We start from the raw sequence: 17,219 nt of genomic DNA, 5'->3' as shown, positions 1-17,219 counted from the left end.
GACAACGGGCCATGTTTCACCAGTGCCGAATTTAAAGAATTCATGACCCGCAATGGGATCAAACATGTCACCTCGGCCCCATTTAAACCAGCCTCCAATGGGCAGGCAGAGCGGGCAGTACAAACCATCAAACAGAGCCTTAAACGAGTCACAGAAGGCTCACTCCAAACCCGCCTGTCCTGAGTACTGCTCAGCTACCGCAAGAGACCCCACTCGCTCACAGGGGTGCCCCCAGCTGAGCTACTCACGAAAAGGACACTTAAAACCAGACTCTCGCTGGTTCACCCCAACCTGCATGATCAGGTAGAGAGCAGGCGGCAGCAACAAAATGTAAACGATGGTCGTGCCACTGTGTCGCGGGAAATTGATCTGAATGATCCTGTGTATGTGCTAAACTATGGACATGGTCCCAAGTGGATCGCGGGCACGGTGATAGCTAAAGAAGGGAGTAGGGTGTTTGTAGTCAAACTCGACAATGGACAAATTTGTAGAAAACACCTGGACCAAACGAGGCTGTGGTTCACAGACTGTCCTGAACAACCCACAGCAGACACCACCTTTTTCGAGCCCACAACACACATCAAAAGGATCGACGACACCACGCCGGACCAGGAAATCGAACCCATCACGCCCAACAGTCCAGCAAGGCCAGGCTCACCCAGCAGCCCTGCAGGGCCAACAACACGCCAGCCCAGCGAGGGCACAGCCAACACACCAGAACAGACATTTATACCAAGGCGGTCCCACCAGGGAAAGAAAGGCACCCGACCGCCTCACCTTGTAAATAGTTTTCACATTGACTTTGGTGGGGGGGAGGGGGAAGTGATGTTGTGTATTTGTAAAGCATGCACTCCCATGTTCCGCCACCAGGGAGCGCATCCCCTGAAGTCCCAAGGGATCCAGCATCCCTTGGGAGCACTGTATATAAGCCGGCCCCTCAGGCCTGTTCCTCACTCTGGAGTGTCTTATTAAAGACTGAGGTCACTGTTACTTTAACCTCCCTGTGTGCAGCCTCATCTGTGTTAGGAACACAGTATTCACAAGATGCAATAAAACAGTTCATTAAGTTCTGGTTCTCCACGATGAGGCATGCAGTTGTGAGCCAGGTGGATGAACAGGTCGGGTTCAGTTTGATTGTTAAACCTTTGCTAATAAACCAGCTGGTTCTTTACAGCAAATGCGTAGCTGTGAATTCTTACGCAAAGAACCCATGAAGCAAATGCACTACAATATAGATGACTCCAACAAATCTATAGGTGGATGGAAGAGACCCCAGATGAACTTAAAATATAAAAAAACAACACAACTTTTAAATGATTAGAATGTGTTTTATTTATTTGTTTGGCTATGGAGGCTAAAAACTGTGAAGCAGACATCATCAGTCGGGAAAGAAGAGATTGATTTAATGGATTTGCTGGCACTATGACCATACTTTGTGGTCGGTGCATTGTAAGATATAGGACCGGACGTAAGGGAAATATTGAGAGTTACATAGGATCTTTTTTTTAAATTATTAAAGCCTGTTTAAGAAAACATAGACAATAGGTGCAGGAGTAGGCATTTCGGCCCTAGGATCGGTGAATTCTACGCCTGGCCAGCCCTCTATTCACTTCCCTTCAAGAAGGAATGCCTTACTATTGGTCGTTGCTTTAGCACAAGGACACAAATAGTTGGGGGGAAAAAATACAGAAAATTGAGGAAAAATCATTGCAATAACTGCACCATGTGGTGTAGCCCTAAGTCATGAAGATAAGAAAGACAGTGAATTAACCTCATCCAGACCAGGCGTAAAGTGCTCTAACAACAACAACAACTGTATTTATATAGTGCCTTTAATGTAGTAGCATGTCCCAAGGCGCTTCACAGCCCAGGCCAACTCCTGCTCTGGGTGTCGAGGTCAGAACCATCGGGAAGTTGCTGATTTCCATTCCCTTTTTAAAATAGCTTTGAAGTTTTGTCAGCCGTGGCTCAGTGGGCAGCACACTTGCCTCTGAGTCAGAAGGTTGTGGGTTCAAATCCCACTCCCCAGACTTGAGCACAAAAATCTAGGCTGATACTCCTGTCGGAGGTGCTGTCTTTTATGAGATGTTAAACCGAGGCTCTGTCTGCTCTCTCAGGTGGACGTAAAAGGTGTCCCGGGGCCAATATTTATCCCTCAATCAAAATCACTAAAACAGATTACCTGGTCATTATCACATTGCTGTGTGTGGGAGCTTGCTGTGCGCAAATTGGCTGCCACGTTTCCCACATTACAACAATGGCTACACTTCAAAAGTACTTCATTGGCTGTAAAGTGATTTGGGACGTCCGGTGGTTACACCTTGCTACACAAGGAGATATTAGGGCAGGTGAGAGATAAGTTTTAAAGAGCGCCTTAAAGGAAGAGAGAGAGGCAGAGAGGTTTAGGGAGGGAATTCCAGAGCTTGGGGACCAGGCAGCTGAAAGCACTGCTGCCAATTATGGAGCGATTAAATTGCGGGGATGCTCAGGATATACTTGGTTGAGTGTTGTTGGAGGGGAGGAGAAATAAACATTTGGGCTGTTACCTGAGTACAACCCAAACGGGAAAGGTGTGCGGCTTAATATGATTGACAGCAAAACAATGAGAAAAATTTAAAAGCGCAGAGTTGCATGGATACTCTCGTCAACACTTGAATTATTTTTACAAGACTTTCCACATATAATTCCTTTCTCCTTAGACACATTAGTTGCAATATTTGCATGAATCACATAATGCTTTCGACCAAATCTGTCTTTCAGATGAGACGTTAAACCGAGGCCCCGTCTGCTCTCTCAGGTGGATGTAGAAGATCCCACGGCACTATTTTGAAGAAGAGCAGGGGAGTTATCCCCGGTGTCCTGGGGCCAATATTTATCCCTCAATCAACATCACGAAAACAGATTATGTGGTCATTGTCACATTGCTGTGTGTGGGATCTTGCTGTACACAAATTGGCTGCTGTGTTTCCCACATTACAACAGTGACTACACTCCAAAAGTACTTCATTGGCCGTAAAGCGCTTTGGGACGTCCGGTGGCGAAAGGCGCTATAGAAATGCAAGTCTTTTATTCAGAGAAAGAGTGAAGATTATAGAATGAGCTCGACTGGAAGAAAAGACACGTGTTGATGGGGGGGGCGGGGGGGGGAGAGTGAGTGGGGCGGGGCCTCAGTGTAAGGGGGCGGAGTCTCAGTGCGTGGGGGCGGGGCCTCAGTGTAAGGGGGCGGAGTCAGTGCGTGGGGGCGGGGCCTCAGTGAAAGGAGCGGAGTCTCAGTGCATGGGGGCGGGACCACAGTGTAAGGGGGCGGAGTCTCAGTGCGTGGGGGCGGGGCCATAGTGTAAGGGGGCGGAGTCTCAGTGCGTGGGGGCGGGGCCACAGTGTAAGGGGGCGGAGTCTCAGTGCGTGGGGGCGGGGCCTCAGTGTGGGGGGCGGAGTCTCAGTGTGGGGGGCGGGGTCTCGGATGGGGGGCGGAGTCTGTGTGTAGTGTGGGAGGAGTCTGTGTGTTGGGGGCGGAGTCACGGTATGGGGGGGGCGGGGCCTCTCTCCCACACACCCGTTAAGCCCCGCCCCTTTAAATGCCACCTGACGTCACGCGGCGTGTTTTTGGCGGTGCGGGAGGCGGCTCGCGAGCGGCGCCCGGTGAGTGAGTGAGGGGGAGGGGAGTGAGGGGGGCCCGGACACTGAGGGAGGGGAGAGGGGGGAGTGCGGGGCAGACCCGGCCGGGCCGGGCCCCGAGTGTCGGTCTGTCTCTGGCCCCGGGACTGAACCTGCCCCCGCGCTGCCGGCACAGCTCCAGCCCGGGGATGGAGGCCCGGCCCGGCCCGGCCCGGGGGCTGAGGGAAGGCCGGGAGCGCGGCGCTGGGTCCGGCCTGGTCACCCGGAGGAGCAGCGGCTCCAGGGCTGGACTGCTCCGTGGCTCCCCCGGTCAGGCCCGGGCTTTAAACCCGCTCTGGATCACTGTCCGGCCACTGGCCGTGCCTGGGGTCCGGCCCCTCACTGTCGGGCCGCTGGCCGTGCCTGGGGTCCGGCCACTCACTGTCGGGCCGCTGGCCATGCCTGGGGTCCGGCCACTCACTGTCGGGCCGCTGGCCGTGCCTGGGGTCCGGCCACTCACTGTCCGGCAGCTGGCCATGCCTGGGGTCCGGCCACTCACTGTCGGGCCGCTGGCCATGCCTGGGGTCCGGCCACTCACTATCCGGCCACTCACTGTCGGGCCGCTGGCCGTGCCTGGGGTCCGGCCACTCACTGTCGGGCCGCTGGCCGTGCCTGGGGTCCGGCCACTCACTGTCGGGCCGCTGGCCGTGCCTGGGGTCCGGCCCCTCACTGTCCGGCCACTCACTGTCGGGCCGCTGGCCGTGCCTGGGGTCCGGCCACTCACTGTCCGGCCACTGGCCGTGCCTGGGGTCCGGCCGGCCGCTCCGGTATCCTTGCTGTTGGCGGTTGATCACCCAGTGAGAATCTCCAATCAATATAAAGCTGTTACTAGTTTGACCAGAAACTTTACTGGACCAGCCACATAAATACTGTGGCTACAAGAGCGGGTCAGAGGCTGGGTATTCTGCGGCGAGTGTCCCACCTCCTGACTCCCCAAAGCCTTTCCACCATCTACAAGACACAAGTCAGGAGTGTGATGGAACACTCCACTTGCCTGGATGAGTGCAGCTCCAACAACACTCGAGAAGCTCGACACCATCCAGGACAAAGCAGCCGCTTGATTGACCCCCCATCCCCCACCTTCAACATTCACTCCCTCCACCACCGGCACACCGTGGCTGCAGTGTGTACCATCTACAAGATGCACTGCAGCAACTCGCCAAGGCTTCTTCGGCAGCACCTCCCAAACCCGCGACCTCTGCCGCCTAGAAGGACAAGGGCAGCAAGCGCATGGGAACACCATCACCTCCACGTTCCCCTCCCAGTCACACACCATCCTGACTTGGAAATATATCGGCCGTTCCTTCATCATCGCTGGATCACAATCCTGGAACTCCCTCCCTAACAGCCACACAGACTGCAGCGGTTCAACAAGGCGGCTCACCACCACCTTCTCAAGGGGCAATTGGGGATGGGCAATAAATGCTGACCTTGCCAGCGACGCCCACACCCTGTGAATAAAAAACATTTTGCCTCTTCCTTTCCCCTCTGGTTCAGCCACTGGTGCTGGTCTATGCTGGCCACCAGCCTGATCCAGTGATGGGTTTATTTGAGCCTATAGTGACCCCTCCCGTGGTTCGGTGGACGTGTTGGTCTCTCTACAGCCCTGGTTTATTATCATAACAAATGTCATATTGACGCCATCTCGTGAGTTTTGTCCTGTAACCCTTGGGTTGGATGGCTGTGCTGATTTTGTTCTGGTAGTTCAGTCACCCCACCCACCCTTTCCTTCAACCACTGTCTGTCCCACCTGTGACAGAGACACTAATTCCCATATTGGACTGTTCAGTCACCTAAGAAGTCACTTTTAGAGTGGAAGCAAGTCTTTTTCGATTCTGAGGGACTGCCTCTGATGATGACAGTGAGAAATGTGATATTGTGTTTATAGCCCTCCCTTTCCCTCGGTACACTCAGCCATGTTAGTTTCTGTGGCTGCTACAGTGATGTACAATTGAGTCTGTTGTGTTTGTATTAGTGTCAGTGAGTTGAGGGGGTATTGTGGGACAGAGCAGTTGCTGCTTTGCGCACTAACACACACCTAACGTAATGGGTCTGGCAGCAGAGTTTACAAAAGAAGTGGGATGTTATTGGGCTGTGTAATATTTTGTTGGGTTTTGTAAACTTTTTTTCCCCCATTTTTGGATCCTAATAGATCTGTAGCATTGGCATCGTCCCTGGTCATCGCTGACTGTTTCCATATATCGTGCTTTCCTTGGAGCTGCCTGTCTGGGACTGAACCTGAACTGCAATCCTACACCTGCAATGGGTGAAGCAAATGTAAGGGGGAAATAATTCCCAGTTTACCTGTATATTGATTTCATGTACCATCCTGTTCAAAAAGAAAGACTTGGATTTATATAGCGTCTTTCACAACCACCGGACGTCCCAAAACACTTTACAGTCAATGAAGTACTTTTGAAGTGTAGACTCTGTGGTGTCAGCCGTGGCTCAGTGGGGAGCACTCTCGCCTTTGAGTCAGAAGTTTGTGGGTTCAAAACCCACTCCAGGAATTTGAGCACACAAATCTCGGCTGACACGCCCAGTGCAGTGCTGAGGGAGTGCTGCATTGTCAGAGTTGCTGTCTTTCGGATGAGACGTTAAACTGCCCCCTCAGGTCGACGTAAAAGATCCCATGGAACTATTTCGAAGAGGAGCAGGGGAGTTATCCCCGGTGTCCTGGGGCCAATATTTATCCCTCAATCAACATCACTAAAACAGATTATCTGGTCATTATCACATTCCTGTGTGTGGAAGCTTGTGCGCAAATTGGCTGCTGCTTTTCCACATTACAACAGTAGCTGCTCTTCAGAAGCACTTCATTGGCCGATGGTCGTGAAAGGCGCTATATAACTGCAAGTCTTTTCTTTAATGTCAGAAACGCGGCAGCCAATTTGTACGCAGCAAGCTCTCACAAGCAACAATGTGATAATGAACAGATAATCTGTTATTAGATGTTGATTAAGGGATATATATATATTGGCAGGATAATTCCCCTGCTCTTCTTCAAAATAGTGGCATAGGATCTTTTACGTCCACCCCAGAGGGCAGACGGGGCCTCGGTTTAACGTCTCATCTGAAAGACGGCCCCTCTGACAGTGTGGCACTCCATCAGCACTGCACTGGGAGTGTCAGCCTAGATCTTTGTGCTCAAGGCTCTGGAGTGGGACTTGAACCCACAACCTTCTGACTCCGAGGCGAGTGTGCTGCCCACTGAGCCACGGCTAGCAGCAAGTTCAGTTGTGGGGTCTGTTCGTACTGCATGTCGCTCGCTGAAAAATTTAGTGTATTTTGTTTTGCAACTTTTTGGCCTGAAAAATGGTTAGCTACACGTTTAATTCAGCCGATGGTGAACAGCATCATTTGTTTGCAACAAGAATTACCCTATAAATTGAAGTTAAGAACCGAACTGACTCTCTGGTGAGACTCTTTCTGAAATGGTGACTCACCATCTGAACAGTTTTAGTGTAAATGCCACCGTAAGGGATTGCAATCCTGTCGGTGTTAAATTTAACAAGTTAACTTGAAGGAAACATCGCCGGTGCGGGCAAACGGAGGGGTGGAAAGTGCTGTCACATTCATTCAATCTCATTGTAGAATTTATAGAAAAAATGATAACATTGAAAAGTAACACAAACCAGGGAAGTGTAAAGGAACAACAACTTGTATTTATATAGCACCTTTAACGTAGTAAAACATCCCAAGGCTACTAGTAACATTAACATAGATAAGCATATTGTTTTAGAAAGAATTAAGAACTTAAAAATAGATAGAGCAGCAGGTCCTGATAGCCACCTGACGGTCCTCCGGGAGATGGGACATGTGCTGTGTGAGCCCCTCCGGGAGATGGGACATGTGCTGTGTGAGCCCCTCCGGGAGATGGGACATGTGCTGTGTGAGCCCCTCCGGGAGATGGGACATGTGCTGTGTGAGCCCCTCCGGGAGATGGGACATGTGCTGTGTGAGCCCCTCCGGGAGATGGGACATGTGCTGTGTGAGCCCCTCCGGGAGATGGGACATGTGCTGTGTGAGGGTCCTCCGGGAGATGGGACATGTGCTGTGTGAGCCCCTCCGGGAGATGGGACATGTTCTGTGTGAGCCCCTCCGGGAGATGGGACATGTGCTGTGTGAGGGTCCTCCGGGAGATGGGACATGTGCTGTGTGGGGGTCCTCCGGGAGATGGGACATGTGCTGTGTGAGGGTCCTCCGGGAGATGGGACATGTGCTGTGTGAGGGTCCTCCGGGAGATGGGACATGTGCTGTGTGAGGGTCCTCCGGGAGATGGGACATGTGCTGTGCGAGCCCCTGGCCTGTATGTTTAATAGCTCACTGCACTCTGGAATGGTTCATACAGATTGGAAAGAAGCTAATGTAGTCTCCATTTTTAAAAAAGGTGACGAGGTGGACCCGGGTACCTGTAGGCCCATCAGTTTAACATCAGTAATAGGGAAGTTGGTTGAAAGAATCATAAGGGTATGTGAATACTTGGATAGGGAGAGACATATTCGGGACACCCAACATGGCTTCATAAAAAAGGCTTCATGTCTCTCAAATCTAATTGCATCTTTTGAAGAAGTTACAAAGTTGGTGGATGAGGGAAGCCCAGTAGACCTTGTCTACTTAGATTTCCAAAAACCTTTTGACCAGGTACCGCACAAGAGGCTTCTCTAAGATTGGAGCCTCTCGTATTGGTGGAAATATATTGAGCTGGATACAGAACTGGCTGGCAGGATACAGGCAAAGAGCAGTTATAGATGGATTTGGATCTGTTTGGAGACCGGTCACCAGTGGTGTCCCGCAGGGATCAGTGTTGGGGCCGTTGCTTTTTACTATTTTTATTAATGATCTGGATTCAGGGGTTGGCGCACAATTTACAGATGATACCAAGATCTGTGCGAGTCGGATCTTAATATGGTGGGAGACTGGGCTCATAACTGGAAATTGTTCACTATCCATAATAAAACATTCTAATTTTGTGTCACATTTATCTTTTAGCTACTTTATATAATTATTTTATCTACCCAATTGAGAAAAGCAGAGTTATTAATGTAATTAGAAAATGTCAGTATATCAAGGAGATTAGATCAGAAGCAATCTGCTATCCTATACGGGAGACTAAATTTATTTTGGATATACAGGTTGGACCTCCCTTGTCCGGCATGATTCTGGTGGCCGGGGATGCGTGCACAGAACGTGGCCGACCTCCACCCCGACTTTGGGGTCGCGCTGACGCTCGGCACGGCAGCACTCTGCCCGCCGAGGGCACCGACCTCCTGCTTTCCCCCCCCCTCGAGATGACCTCCCTTTATCCGGCACAGGCCCGGTCCCGAGGCTGCTGGGTAAGGGAGGTTCCACCTGTATATGATTTGCTGTTGTTTGCCTAGCACCTTGAACCAAGAGTACAGTGCACTGTCATATTTCCACACAGCATATTTTGTGTTGCATAATATGTGGGAGGGAATAAAGCATCCAAAGTTTTGAATTAGCTGACTGACAGGTTGTGGTTTGAGCCACTGACTCCTGTTTGATTTAAAATGTGCAACAGAATATAGAGCTTAATGTGTTTTTCATTTTTTTTCCCCCACCACAAACTCCGTTCCCCAGCCACTGACTCCATCCCTCTCCCCAACTTCTGTCTGACTCGCAACCTTGGTGTCATATTTGACCCTGAAATGAGCTTTCAACCACATATCCGCAGCATAACTAAAACTGCCTATTTCCACCTTCATAACATCACCCGTTTCTGCCCTTGCCTCAGCTTATCTGCTGCTGAAGCCCTCATCCATGCCTTTGTTATCTCTAGACTTGACTATTCCAACGCACTCCTGGCTGGCCTCCCACATTCTACCCTACGAAAACTAGAGGTGATCCAAAACTCGGCTGCCCGTGTCCTAATTCGCACCAAGTCCCGTTCACCCATTACACCTGTTGGCTGACCTACTTTGGCTCCTGGTTAAACAACGCCTCGATTTCAAAATTCTCATCCTTGTTTTGAAATCCCTCCATGGCCTCGCCCCTCCCTATCTCTGTAATCTCCTCCAGCACCACAGCCCCCCCGAGATGTCTGCACTCCTCTAATTCTGCCCTCTTGAGTATCTCTGATTATAATCGCTCCACCATCGGTGGCCGTGCCTTCTGTTGCCTAGGCCCCAAGCTCTGGAATTCACTCCCTAAACCTCTCTGTCTCTCTACCTCTCTTTCCTCCTTTAAGACGCTCCTTAAAACCTACCTCTTTGACTAAGTTTTTGATCACCTGCCCTAATTTCTCCTTATCGGCTCGATGTCAAACTTTTTGTCTCATAATACTCCTGAGAAGCGCCTTGGGACATTTCACTATGTTAAAGGTGCTATATAAATACAAGTTGTTGTTTAATTACTTCATGGGATATCGAATCATCCCATCTTGCAGCACAGAATGATACCATTCAGCTCTTTGTGCCAGCTCTCTGAAGGAGCTATCCAGTTAGTCCTGTTTGTTGCAGGCACCGTGCACATACAAGTGAGAAGCTGCTGTGTAAATAGGCGACCAGATTTCAGCCAGCAGGAAGGGGAAGCCACAACTCTCAGCAGTGCATCTTAACCATGAAATAGTGGTTCCATTGCTTTGAGCTTCTATTTGCATCATGTCTTCAGATACCAGAGGAAGCAAGAGATAGAAGCAAGGAGAAAAACCCAGACAGCTCATGAATGTAACTTCCTTTTTTTAAGTCGTTTCTTTTCTCTCGTGCCTTTTTTCTGTTTGTGGGCTTGCTATGTAAAACATAGAGGAAATGGAAAGTCACACAGCATTCATGTGTATTCATATCGTGATTATATCAGAGCATTGCTATTAGCAGTTACAGTGTCACAGATCTTAAAAGTTGGATAAATTCTTTATCTTAATTATGTTCTGCACATTTTTCCAAAGATCTATCTTGAATATAGATCTGGTTTCTCTAATCTCTAATTATAAACTATATTTATAAATTACACCAAACCTTGCTCCTATTTATATAATTAATTTTAGGGCCATGAAGTAATTGTACTGATTTGGCCTACTTTTTACTTCCGAGGTAATGTTTTCCATTGGCCAAAGTCTGTGGTCAGTCACAGTAGGAGGGGCGTCTCTGGCTCGAGCCAATTACTAACGTGTCTGGTACTCTTCCAACAAATTAGTAGGACATCATCAAGGCCTCTCGAGAGCATTTGGGGTCAAGACCAAAGGACTGTAGTAAGGAGCTTCGAAAATCCAGCAACGTTAAGACTTTTATTAATCAGTTTGCTGGGAGGAAGTGGACTTTATTACATTGCCGAATTAATAATCAGGCAGTCGGCATGGAAGGCATCCCGTGAAGTGTCCCAGAGTGCACAAGAGAAGGGAATCCTAGTGAAACAAAAATCACAGGGGAACCTTGCTGATATCTGTGGCCTTTCCCACATTACAACAGTGACTACACTCCAAAAGTACTTCATTGGCTGTAAAGCACTTTGAGACGACCGGTGGTCGTGAAAGGGGCTATACAAATGCAAGTCTTTCTTTAAGGTAGTTCTTTGGGTCATTGTGACATGTGCTCAAGGCCAATGGTGTAATCAAAGAATAACAAGCTGGAGTTTGTTCTTGTGAGGATTGCATGCGGCAAGTTGTGGCTTAACGTAATATAAGGCTTGGTGAACTGTGCTTTCATCGAGATTTGTAATGTTGGCGGTTATGACGAGATAGAGGCTGCAGGAGAACATGGCAAATCTTGGCATTTGCCCAGCTTGTATCGCTCTGCTCTGCTCCACCATCCATGTATGAATAGATAAGGGACGTGATGAGCCTGTCTCCATAAGTGTAGTTGTTCAAGATGGCTCATCTTATTTTGTATCCACCAGTTCTATATTGGAATGGTATCGTAAAGCACAATGTCAGTGTGTTTATTCCAAGTACTTCTGAAAGAATTTTGACACTTTTATCCCCAAACTTCTCCCACCCTTTGGGCTCAAATTTGTCCCTCCAGTTTTTTTGGCGCAATAATGTGAGGTGCGCCGACTTCCTGCGCTCAAAACGGGCCGTATTCTGGCCCCTCTGCCGACTCTCCCGGGGCTTGGCGCGACGAGCCCATTGTGGGGGCAGAGATAGGGCCCTGCGCCTAAAAGAATGCCGGCAGCTGTCCGCATGCGCAGTAGAGCATTCGCACATGTGCAGTGGCTCCTCTCATGATTGTGATGATGCATGCCTGCAGCGTGGGACCCAATGCGTCCCGCCCCTATACCTGGTCGATAGGTCTACCGCACAGGCCGGCTGCTACCTTCCCGTGCTGAGGGCTACAAGAAACAGATTGGTGTGGGGAGACTTTTGATCGGGGAGAGGGGGGGGAGGGGGAGGGGAAGGGGAAAGAGAGTTGCTTTAAATGATTTAGAAAAACTCTGTCAATGGCACAATGTAACTGGCTGTTAAAAGCTGAGAATGACCAGAGAAAACTTTCCTTTGGTTTGGTCTCTCAGTACCAGCAAATGTCTGGTTGTGGCTTTTGTTTTGGTAGTAATCATGACTTAGGTCAACTATTTAAAAATCTCACTAATTCTTAGTGAACAACTGCATGGATACCCGTAGATACCCTGTTGGGAACATTCCCTCCGCATCCACGGGTGCCTTATTGGGGAGTAACTGCATGGGCACCCTCAGGTACCTTGCACATGTGACCATCGTTCATTCATGTGTAAGCCCGAGCTATGTGACCACGAGGGACATCACGGCCTGTTGCACTTTTCACCTGACCTCTACACATAGAACCGTTCCAGCAGGCTCAATGGATAGCGACCAGGAGCTGAAACCCCGGTTGATTTTCCGCTCCCTAATCCGATGACGACAAGGCCAGTTGTATTACTCCTATCATTGCACCACCCACAATCACTCATCATAGGCAGTCCCTTGGAATCGAGGGAGACTTGCTTCCACTCCCAAAGTGAGTTCTCTGGTGGCTGAACAGCCCAATATGAAAGCCACAGACCCTGTCACAGGTGGGACAGACAGTCGTCGAGGGAAGGGGTGGGTGGGGCTGGTTTGCCGCACGCTCCTTCCGCTGTCTGCGCTTGACCTCTTCACGCTCTTTGCGTTGAGACTCGAAGAACTCAATGCCCTCCCGGATGCACTTTCTCCACCTCGGGCGGTCTTCGGCCAGGGTCTCCCAGGTGTCGGTGGTGATGTCGCACTTTACCAAGGAGGCTTTGAGGGTGTCCTTGTAACGCTTCCGCTGCCCACCTTTGGCTTGTTTACCATAATGGAGCTCCGCATAAAGCATTTGCTTAGGTAGTCTCGTATCTGGCATGCGAACTATGTGGCCTGCCCAGCGAAGCTGATCGAGTGTGGTCAGTGCTTCAATACTGGGGATGTTAGCCTGGTCGAGGACACTGATGTTGGTGCACTGTCCTCCCAGGGGATCCGCAGGATCTTGCGGAGACATCGTTAGTGATATATCTCCAGCGACTTGAGGTGTCTTCTATACATTGTCCATGCCTCTGATCCATACAGGAGATCGGGTATTACTACAGCCCTGTAGACCATGAGCTTGGTGGTAGATTTGAGGGCCTGGTCTTCAAACACTCTTTTCCTCAGACAGCCGAAGGCTGCACTGGCGCACTGGAGGCGATGTTGAATCTCCGCATCAATGTCTGCCTTTGCTGATAAGAGGCTCCCGAGATATGGGAAATGGTCCACGTTGTCGAGGGCCGCGCCGTGAATCTTGATGATTGGAGGGCAGTGCTGTGTGGCAGTGACAGGCTGGTGGAGGACCTTTGTCTTACGGATGTTAAGTGTATGGCCCATGCTTTCATATGCCTCATTGAATACATTGACTATAACCTGGAGTTCAGCTTCAGAATGTGCGCAGACGCAGGCATTATCCGTGTACTGCAGTTCAACGACAGAGGTTGGAGTGATCTTGGACCTGGCCTGGAGGTGGCGTAGGTTAAACAGCTTCCCACTGGTTCTGTAGTTTAGTTCCGCTACAGCGGGGAGCTTGTTGATTGTGAGGTGAAGCATGGCGGCGAGGAAGATTGAGAAGAGGGTTGGAGCGATGACGCAGCACTGTTTGACCCCGGTCTGGACATGAATTGGGTCTGTAATGGATCCGTTGGTAAGGATCACGGCCTGCATGTTGTTGTGAAGCAGGCGAAGGATATTGACAAACTTTTGGGAGCACCCGAAATGGAGGAGGACGCTCCATAGATCCTCACGGTTGACAGTGTCAAAGGCCTTTGTAAGATCGAAGCAGGTCATATATAAGGGCTGGCGTTGCTCCCTACATTTTTCCTGTAGCTGTCGTGCTGCAAAGATCATGTCTGTTGTGCCCCGTAGGGGACGAAATCTGCACTGTGATTCCGGGAGGAGCTCCTCTGCCACGGAGAAGACGGTTGAGGGGAACTCTAGCGACAACTTTCCCAGTGGCTGATAGCAGGAAGATTCCCCTGTAGTTGCCGCAGTCGGACTTGTCCCCTATTTAAAAAATGGTCACAATCACTGCATCTCTGAGATCTTTCGGCATGCTCTCCTCCGTCCAAATGAGAGAGATGAGCTCATGTATCCGCGCCAACAGCGCCTCTCCGCCATACTTTAGCACCTCAGCAGGGATTCCATCCGTACCCATAGCCTTGTTATTCTTGAGCTGTTTTATGGCTTTGCCTATCTCGTGCAACGGTGGAGTTTCACTGAGTTGGTGGCGGGTTACATACTGCGGGATGGAGTCGAGAGCGCTCAAGTCAAAGGCAGAGTCTCGATTAAGGAGATCTTCAAAGTGCTCCTTCCATCGCGTTCTGACAGCCTCGGTGTCCTTGATGAGTGTTTCCCCGTTCTTGGCCAGGAGTGGGGTGGGGCCTTGGGAGTTTGGACTGTAGGTGGCCTTGACTGCAATGAAGAATCCTCGCATATCATGGCGATCGGCCAGTTGTTGTATCTCCTGTGCTTTCTCCATCCATCACCTGTTCTTTAGGTCCCGGGCTTTTTATTGGACCTGAGTCTTGAGCCGTCTATAATGTTGTTTTGCAGCTCCCGAGTTGGGTTGTTGCTTGAGGCTCAGAAATGCTTTGCGCTTGCGATCTATTCGTTCTTCGATCTCCTGATCATTTTCATCAAACCAGTCGTGATGTTTTCTGGTTGAGTGACCAAGTGTCTCTTCACAGGCACTGGTTATAGAGGCCTGGAGGGCAGACCAAACGCTGTGGGCATTCAGCATCTCCGGGTCGTCAAGGCACGCCAGATTGGCTGTGAGGCGCTGGCTGTATAGGGCTCTCTTAGATGGGGGTCTCAGTGCTCCGGCAGTAACTTTTTTGCGGCACTGCTTCTGCTGTCCCATCTGCTTTGGGGCTATGTTAATGTTGATGATGGATCGGATTAGACGGTAGTCTGTCCAGCAGTCATCGGCTCCTGTCATGGTGCGCAGGTGATGCGCACATCCTTGCGATCCCTGGCTCGGACAATGACATAGTCAAGCAGATGCCAGTGTTTGGAGCGAGGGTGTTGCCACGATGCCTTGTATTTGCCCCTCTGGAGGAACAGGGTGTTGGTGATGAGAAGTTCACGTTCTAGACATTTTGTCAGGAGTAGGGTACCGCTGGAGTTGGCTTTCCCTACCCCCTCTCTGCCAATCACACCTCCCCAGAGGGCTGTTTCTTTGCCGACCCTGGCATTAAAGTCACCCAGGAGGATCAGTTTGTCGCCCGTGGGGACGCGGGACAAGGATGTCTCGAGGTTGGAATAAAAACCCTCTAGCCTCATCCGTTGCATCGAGTGTAGGGGCGTACGCACTGATGACTGTGGCGCATTGGTTGCGGGATAGGGTGAGACGGAGAGTCATGAGGTATTCGTTAAACCCACGGGGGAGTCTTTGAGGCGGTCGATCAGCTCATTCTTGACAGCAAAGCCGACTCCATGAAGGAGTCTGGCTGGGGCTCCTGTGAATGCCTGAGGTCATTGGACTTCTGAATCTTTCTGTTCTTGGTCGAGCACATTATTTCAGTATACTAATAGACATTTTCTGCAACAATAGCACTATTTTGCTTTGTGTATTGATGCTGCCTTTCAGAATTTTGGACAGAGGATCCTCGCGAGTGTGTCGGTATTTGCCAGAGGATCACTAGCAGACTTGTTTGGAAACCTCTGCCCGCAGTAAAGGGATAGACATCCGAGCAAAACACCAGGCATTGACTGGGAGGGGGGAAGGAACACTTTTTACAATATCTGATATTTGCTCCTTGCCCACAGTACGTGTAACTGAGGAAATCCAATTTTGCATTAAATCTAGCAGAGAATTTTTGTGACTAAGCTATTGATATAAATTTAGCAGTTATATGGAGGGGGCTATTGACAATCTTAATGCAACATTCTGAACTAAGATTTTGGTCACTTTTACAACATCACTTTAGGCTGAATATAGAAAGTTCAGAGGGGGAGTGAAAAAGAAAGTAAGAGGGCAAAGAGAGAGTATGAGAATTGAGTGGCAGATAACAAAAGGGAATTCAAAAGTCTTCTATAGGCATATAAATAAAAGGAGTGGTGGGGCCGATTAAGGACCAAAATGGAGGCAGAGGGTATGGCTGAGGTACTTGGGGCCCAAGTTTCCACAAGAAAAAAAACGGGCGCCCCTCCGAGCTGGGCGCCCGTTTTTCGCGCCTAAAACGGCGCCTAAAAAAATCCTCGGTATTCTCCACCTACTTACAGGTCCTCTGGCCCTCGGTGCAGCCGGCACGAGCTGTGGGGGGGGCGGAGCCAGGTCCCGGCGCTGAAAACAGTGCCGGGACCTCTGCACGTGCGCGCTACAGTCGGCACGCAAGTGCAGTAGCTCCAGGCGCCGAACTCTCTCTCTCGCTCTCTCTCCCTCCCTCCCTTCTCTCTCTCCCTCCCCCTCCTCTCTCTCTCCCTCCCCCCCTCTCTCTCTCTTCCCTCCCCCCCTCTCTCTCTCTTCCCTCCCCCCCTCTCTCTCTCTTCCCTCCCCCCCTCTCTCTCTCTTCCCTCCCCCCTCTCTCTCTCTTCCCTCCCCCCCTCTCTCTCTCTTCCCTCCCCCCCTCTCTCTCTCTTCCCTCCCCCCCTCTCTCTCTCTTCCCTCCCCCCCTCTCTCTCTCTTCCCTCCCCCCTCTCTCTCTTCCCTCCCCCCCTCTCTCTCTCTTCCCTCCCCCCCTCTCTCTCTCTTCCCTCCCCCCCTCTCTCTCTCTTCCCTCCCCCCCTCTCTCTCTTCCCTCCCCCCCTCTCTCTCTCTTCCCTCCCCCCCTCTCTCTCTCTTCCCTCCCCCCCTCTCTCTCTCTTCCCTCCCCCCCTCTCTCTCTCTTCCCTCCCCCCTCTCTCTCTCTCTTCCCTCCCCCCCCTCTCTCTCTCTTCCCTCCCCCCCTCTCTCTCTCTTCCCTCCCCCCCTCTCTCTCTCTTCCCTCCCCCCCTCTCTCTCTCTTCCCTCCCCCCCTCTCTCTCTCTTCCCTCCTCCCCTCTCTCTCTCTTCCCTCCCCCCCTCTCTCTCTTCCCTCCCCCCCTCTCTCTCTTCCCTCCCCCCCTCTCTCTCTCCCTCCCCCCTCTCTCTCTCCCTCCCCCCCTCTCTCTCTCCCTCCCCCCCTCTCTCTCTCCC

The 17,219-nt window shown here is 50.8% G+C and overlaps 1 protein-coding gene across 2 annotated transcripts in view; it reads left to right on the top strand.

Annotated features, from left to right (window-relative positions):
• The first annotated feature begins 3,569 nt into the window (after positions 1-3,569).
• The window catches only part of tmem243b (transmembrane protein 243, mitochondrial b), a 43,001-nt gene continuing 29,351 nt past the window's right edge, over positions 3,570-17,219 (top strand). For both annotated transcript variants that reach the window (XM_070897069.1, XM_070897068.1), the window contains exons 1-2: positions 3,570-3,639; positions 5,807-5,931. The gene's annotated coding sequence lies outside the window, so the exon portion shown is untranslated. The remainder of the gene's footprint in view (positions 3,640-5,806; positions 5,932-17,219) is intronic.

Source organism: Pristiophorus japonicus, chromosome 13 (genome assembly GCF_044704955.1).
Source record: "Pristiophorus japonicus isolate sPriJap1 chromosome 13, sPriJap1.hap1, whole genome shotgun sequence".
NCBI classification, from domain to species: Eukaryota; Metazoa; Chordata; class Chondrichthyes; family Pristiophoridae; genus Pristiophorus; species Pristiophorus japonicus.
This window is presented reverse-complemented; position numbering and strand designations above follow the sequence as displayed.